Source organism: Schistocerca nitens, chromosome 7 (genome assembly GCF_023898315.1).
Source record: "Schistocerca nitens isolate TAMUIC-IGC-003100 chromosome 7, iqSchNite1.1, whole genome shotgun sequence".
Taxonomy (NCBI): domain Eukaryota; kingdom Metazoa; phylum Arthropoda; class Insecta; order Orthoptera; family Acrididae; genus Schistocerca; species Schistocerca nitens.
In genome coordinates, this window is record NC_064620.1 from 413,809,743 (window position 1) to 413,816,398 (window position 6,656).

Below are 6,656 nucleotides of genomic sequence, written 5' to 3' on the forward strand. Positions count from 1 at the left end.
GGGACTGTTCAAGCTGGTGGAGGCTCTGTATGAGAGAGAGAGAGAGAGAAGCAAACACGTTCATCGACTACTACGTATCTGCTGTTCCAGTAAAATTTCTGCATCAAACAAGTCTTTTTGATTTATTACCTCTTTTCTAACGACTATATCCGAAACACGGCTTGCAGTCAATATCTAAATCAACCGCCGAATGTTATTGCAAAATTATACCATTTTATGTTCCATAGTTCAAGAGATATCATTCATAAACGTTGATATGTACGAAAATAGCTTTTGATTAAAATGGAGCGCAAATTAGCCACACTGGATTTATGTACTTTTTCATACTGACGACGAGAACACGGCAAATGTGGTAAGGCGATTTCGCAAAAACTTCGCTCAGCGGAAGAGGAGTCAAAATAAGTGAGCACAGATTTCGGCTTACCAGTAGGTATTCGCCGTTCCTGAAAAATCTTCGAGGTACTTTGGAGCTACTAGCTACTTTATGTGCCTCTTTCGACTCGATATCCTCAGACGAATTAATTGGTAGCCTCGTGGCTTCTTAATTTGGCGCCCTGTGTTCGACATCCGATTATTAGTTTTATTTTTATTTTTCATTTACTCACCCACATCTGTAGAAGATTACTACACGAATGTTTTCCAATGTGTATTGATGCTACGTTGTCCTTATTCATTGAATGATTGTATTTCACATGAATTAATTAAGAAGAAAGTGGAAAAATTATTTGGAACTGTTTTCAGCGAAATTCCTGTACTGTATCTGTATTCAGGATAAATTTCAAGCTCCAGATTCCCGAAAACTGATCCGGTACGCATAGTTTGCCGTGAAATTATTGCCAATGTGCGAAATCTTCATCAATGTAATCGAAGTTTCTTTTTCGAGTGAGATTCATACGAAGAAATGTCACTGCGAAAAAACTGCCGTCACGAGATGTTTGTGGTGTACGGAACATCTGAGTTTGAAATGTTTCTACGATTTATCATACAAGGACAAACACCAAACCTTCCTGAATAATAAACACGTGAAAAAGTAGGAATTTAGATAAGAACTGATATGACAATGAATTATCAGATTTGAGAATGGATGGGTGACAGAAAACACTAAAAATAAAACAAATAAAAACAATAATCGGGTTTAGAACGCGTGGCGCAGAATTATGAAACCGGGACGTTGAAGAATTTTTTTTCGTTTTGCTTTCATGTTATCATTCCACTCTTCTACCCTTTGGTATTATTATTTCAGGGGCAGGGGGACGCAGTTAGCTTCAGGCTGGGTGGACACAATTTGGGTAGGGGTCGAATCCCGAGGCCGGGCCCAGATGCCCTCCCCCAGCCTGTGCTAGTTCGACGTATGTTACTGGCCTTTGTTTATGTTTTATCTTTATTTTTTTGTGTTGAAGCCTAAGACCTTGGTACTCAAAAGGGAAAGAAACAGAACCTGACTTAATGGTTTCTACCACTGAAGAAAGAAAGAAATTCATTTCCCAGTCGTGGCCTGCAACAATTGGTGTTTTTCTATTTATTAATTGAACAAACAAAGGACGAACAGACTCACAAAAATGTAATAAACTCTTGGACAGTACACCAGAAAAGCGACGATGACGAAAACAGGACCAGGCCAAGTTCACCAAAATCAAGGTAACAAGAATGAAAGATACGAATAACAAAGGGACTCAACACTCCATCCAACTCCTTGAGAATTTAATACTAGGTAAAGCATATTCGCAAAAAGCTCACGATAGTGTGGCATCCTTTGACATGACCAATGGGCCGTAATCATATATTGACAAATGGACAAGAGTCCAGGGCCTATCTGCTCCCCGCACGTAATGAACATGATGAACGACGAGGAACATAACCGTATTGTTCTTCGTTCTGGGAAAGAAAGTTGAATTGGGACGCAGAAAAATCTCACTGGAGATTGGCACTTCCGTCGTCCTGGCAAGACAGGCCAATTGTCAGTGGAGCCAACTCCAATGTTGTGTCCGCAGGCGACATACCGATGACAAAGTTTCCGTTTCATGTCGACGACTGTATCAGTCTGTCTCACTAAGGCCAATGAGAAAAAGTCGAAAGTTGGTGTGAACAAGGCTATGAACGGGCCGGCCGGAGTAGCTGAGCGGTTCTAGGCGCTTCGGTCCGGAACCGCGCTGCTGCTACGGTCCCAGGTTCGAATCCTGCCTCGGGCATGGATGTGTGTGATGTCCTTAGGTTAGTTAGATTTACCTAGTTCTAAGTTCTAGGGGACTGATGACCTCAGCACTCAAGTCCCACAGTGCTCAGAGCCATTTTGGAGCTATGAACGACTTGGTACCACGAGGACACTACTTCCATCGGAAAGATAGGTAGGCTGTCATTGGACTAAATGACCTTCTAGTACGTATCTGGAGATAGGGATTCTACAGAAGAATCGCGATTTGGAAACGTTCAGCGACGTTACAGCATTTTGGCAGGGAGATACCCCTGGGAAGCAATTCAACACCCAGATAACTGACGTCGAGAAAAAAATTGACAAATATGCCTTACTTTATTATTTATCGTACCAATATCTATAGGAAGGGTTAAGCCCGCAGGTCGGAGACTGGCAAAACGGCGAGCTGTAAGTTATTGGAGAACGCGAAGACACGTTCAAACAGTGCATCGAAGAAATAAAGTAGAAGCCTTGGCCCGAACCTCAGGGAGGCTAAAACAATCGCGATCTCGTCACAATCTTTTAGGGCACCCGAAAAATTTCGCCAGATGAACTTGCCCGATAATAGTTGTAACTCTCGCCACATCATCGAAGGAAAGGGAAAAAAATTGGACAACAAAATAGGCTTTTCTCAACATATAAGTTTCCAAGGTCCGAACCTTATGAAGTAACGAGATTCAGCGACGGTCGGATTCATGGATCGCTCTTTGAATTCTGTTAGTGACACACTTTCATTTTAAAGCAGCCGCCTTCATTGGACGGCGATCAATTATGACGCCCAACGATTGATGGCGGGGGACCGCCACAAACCATGGAATTTCAGCCCCGTCAAATCGCCCAAAATTGAGTAACCGACGTTTCCAACAGTTAATCTGCGCTCCCATAAGACGAGAAAATGCATCCATTACGACCGCGCGACTGCTACGGTCGCAGGTTCGAATCCTGCCTCGGGCATGGATATGTGTGATGTCCTTAGGTTAGTTAGGTTTAAGTAGTTCTAAGTTCTAGGGGACTGATGACCACAGCTGTTAAGCCCCATAGTGCTCAGAGCCATTTGAACCATCCATTACGTCCCTGAGCATCGGTATAGCGTCGTGGGTACCATGACGTCATCGGCATATGCGCGAACGATGAACCTTTCTCCCAATAACGACCAGCCACCCAATCGAGCAGCTGTGGACCACAGTAAGGTTACAAGAAATAGCACTAATAACTACATAGAAAGGGGACTCCCCTGCAGGACACCTCGACACACTAGACGTCTGAGTACCAATAAGTAGAGAGGTGAATATCAGTGGTGCGACATCAGTAAAACCAACGGCCGCCAACACCCGCAAGAGGAAATCATGATCAACTCGGTCAAACGCATGATTACAATCATTGTAAAGCTATCAACACAGGAACGATGGAAGCAATCGAGATGAGATCGCGACAGTCAGCAACGGGAGTCAGGAGAGTGCGGCCCTGGAGACAGATAATAAGCCGCAGCAAGAAAAACAGACAAGCTGCTATTGACCGCCTGCGCCTCAATTTTATAATTAAAATTGAGTAGTGTTATATCGGACCTGATCTACGGACCGACGTCCCGTCTTTCTGGGATTTAAAACAATTTTTCCGACATTAACGAGAGGGCGGGATGTGTACCCCTTGCACCACTTCTGTCACCACGGATGTTATCGTATCTCTTATCAGATGCGAAAACCGAAACACTTTGGGAAGTCCGTCCATACCCAGTGATTTGCAAGAAGGAGAGCGAACTACAATGTCAGATACCTCAACAAGGTGAAAAACTGCCAAAACTTCTCATGGAGAGTTGGCGTAGCAACACTATCAAGGAGAAAAGTAAAACCCGTCTGGTTCCACTCCAGTGTAAAGATCAGGAAGATACCCCGAAAGTTCACGCATCGTGTCAGGTAGGGATGACCACTCACGACCGTCTATAGAACGAATGGTACTGAGACACGTCCTTTGAGACCGCGTACAAAGTCTAATTAGATGATACAGGGACTTCAACTCATCCTGCAGTATCAGACTTGGCTGGGATCGCAAACAAATACCGTCGAACTGCATTCTTTTGAGTTGCAGGAGTTTCGCCATCACGCGATGAACTTCTATTATTCTTAAAGGGACTCATCAAGCACTGTCATAAAGATCACGAAGGACAGCATAATAAAATTCTCCAATCCTCTGTATTTCAGCCGCTAGACACATGAGTGCAGTGCGAACCAGAGGTTTGGCAAGGTTCGCTACACGGCAGGCGGAAGTAGGAACAACCTGCTCGCTCGATGTGCGGGGCGGGACTGTGCAATGAGCCACCATTTCCTCTAAGAATATGCCGTAGTAAAAGGCACATAAAATACCTCGAAAACTTTGACCGCCTTTTTCTTCATAAACGGTCAAGTATCTTCGAATAAACTGAGATACATGTTCGCTTATTTTTCCACTGAGCGAAATTTCTGGGAAATCGGGTGATGTCACTTGGTATGTTCGCCTTGTGACAACAATTATCGACTTGCCAAAAAATTCAGATTTCATACCCTTTTTTCTTATTTTTTTTTTTAAGTCTTGCTTCCATTTACGTCTGCATACATGCACACACTCCACAGCCACCGCATGACGCGTGGCACAGGGTACATATTACTACTTCTAGTCATTACCTTTCCTGTTCCTCTCCCAAACACGGTAAGGAAAAACTGCTATGTGCCTCTACACGAGCCCTAGTTTCCGTTATCTTATCTTCATAGTCATAGTGCTTATAAGAAATGTACAAGGGCTTCTTTCAGCTTCAAATGCCGGTCCTCTACCTGCTTAACATCATTAACTCATTTGTATAGTAATCAAATGCTTTGAAATGTTTTGTTCATGGGACATCGACTCTTTAAATAATCGAGGGCTTACTGATATCTTGCAGAAGTTGAGGGTAAATTACGTACGTACCAGAACACTGGCATTTCCTTCGCAAGGCAGCCGTACCGTCTTATATTTCCATAAAAATGTATCCGCATAGTCCTCTTAAGTGCTATAGCATGTTATTTGTTGCGCAGAAAGCCAGCAGAGGGCTGAAGCGAGGTGTTTGCTGCGAAATCCCCGTCTTAAGTCATCAGGAGACGCGGCGAGACTCTGCTAACTGGGTATCGGGAGGGCGCGGCGGCAGCGGAGGCGGGTAATTTCGCCGCCGTAAATCTCCCCAGGAGCAGCCAGGCGCCCAGCGTGACCTCGCAGGGCCGCGGACCGCCCTCCAGCCAGGGGGGAAAGTAAAGTTTGGCGCCGCTGCTGTTTCCGTGGAAACCACGGAAATGGAGGCAAAAGTGCCCGCTAGCTCATTGTTTCATGAGTTAAGGCAGTACACGGACACAAAAGTTTCAGGATTTTCTTTGTATGTACCAAGGCAGCACTTGTATTTTACTATTATTGTTATTATTATTACTAGATGTACCTAGCCAAATATTGTTGTGGCTAAGCCTGGTTAAACGGAAAATTGCTAAATATGTGTAGGATGTGGGTATACATTCGAAACTCCTTCTCCCCCCTGTCTCTGTCCATCACCTTCACCCTCATTTCTCTGTCCATCTTCTCTTCCACCCCCATCCCTCTGACTCCCTCTCCTCTTGCCAGCCCTCTCTCTGTCGATCTCCTCCTTCCTGTTCTCTATATCCATTTACTCCTCACCTCTCTGTTTATCTAGGCAACTGCCTTGCCGCAGTGGATACACCGGTTCCCGTGAGATCACCGAAGTTAAGCGCTGTCGGGCGTGGCCGGCACTTGGATGGGTGACCATCCAGCCGCCATGTGCTGTTGCCATTTATCGGGGTGCACCCAGCCTCGTGATGACAATTGAGAAGCTACTCGACCGAATAGTAGCAGCTCCGGTCAAAGAAAACCATCACAACGACCAGGAGAGCGATGTGCTGACCAGAGGCCCCTCCTAACTGCATCCTCAACTGAAGATGGCCCGGCGGTCGGATGGTCCCGATGGGCCACTTGTGGCCTGAAGATGGAGTGCAGAGCAGAGCCTCTGTTTATATCCTCTTCCCCTCCCCCCTCCCTCTCTCTGACTATAAGTCCTGCTTATTGCAGATTTAGATCCTGTTTGTAGTACTCAAATCATAACCTGACAATCCATAAATACAACTTGTTGTTTGCCAACTATATATATATATATATATATATATATATATATATATATATATATATATATATATATATTTGTGTGTGTGTGTGTGTCCTAACATTTACTGCAGTAACATGTAAAAATCTGATGTACAGTGGTCGAGTACTTTCTGAGGTTTTTGGTAACACTGTTTCCCCTTTATACAGAGTGCAAATTATTTAAACTGAGAAATTCTGGGAGGCTGCAAGGGACACCAAAACAAATATTTTTCTCTGATGTCATAATTTCCTTTGAGCTTAATTGAATTTGTTAGAGGGAGTATTCACTCTTCTGTTGTAGTGACTGATTTGTTGC

At 44.3% G+C, this 6,656-nt stretch overlaps 1 pseudogene; it reads left to right on the forward strand.

Annotated features, from left to right (window-relative positions):
* Positions 1-5,875: 5,875 nt before the first annotated feature.
* Positions 5,876-5,992, forward strand: LOC126196694 (5S ribosomal RNA; annotated as a pseudogene).
* The last annotated feature ends 664 nt before the right edge of the window (positions 5,993-6,656 follow it).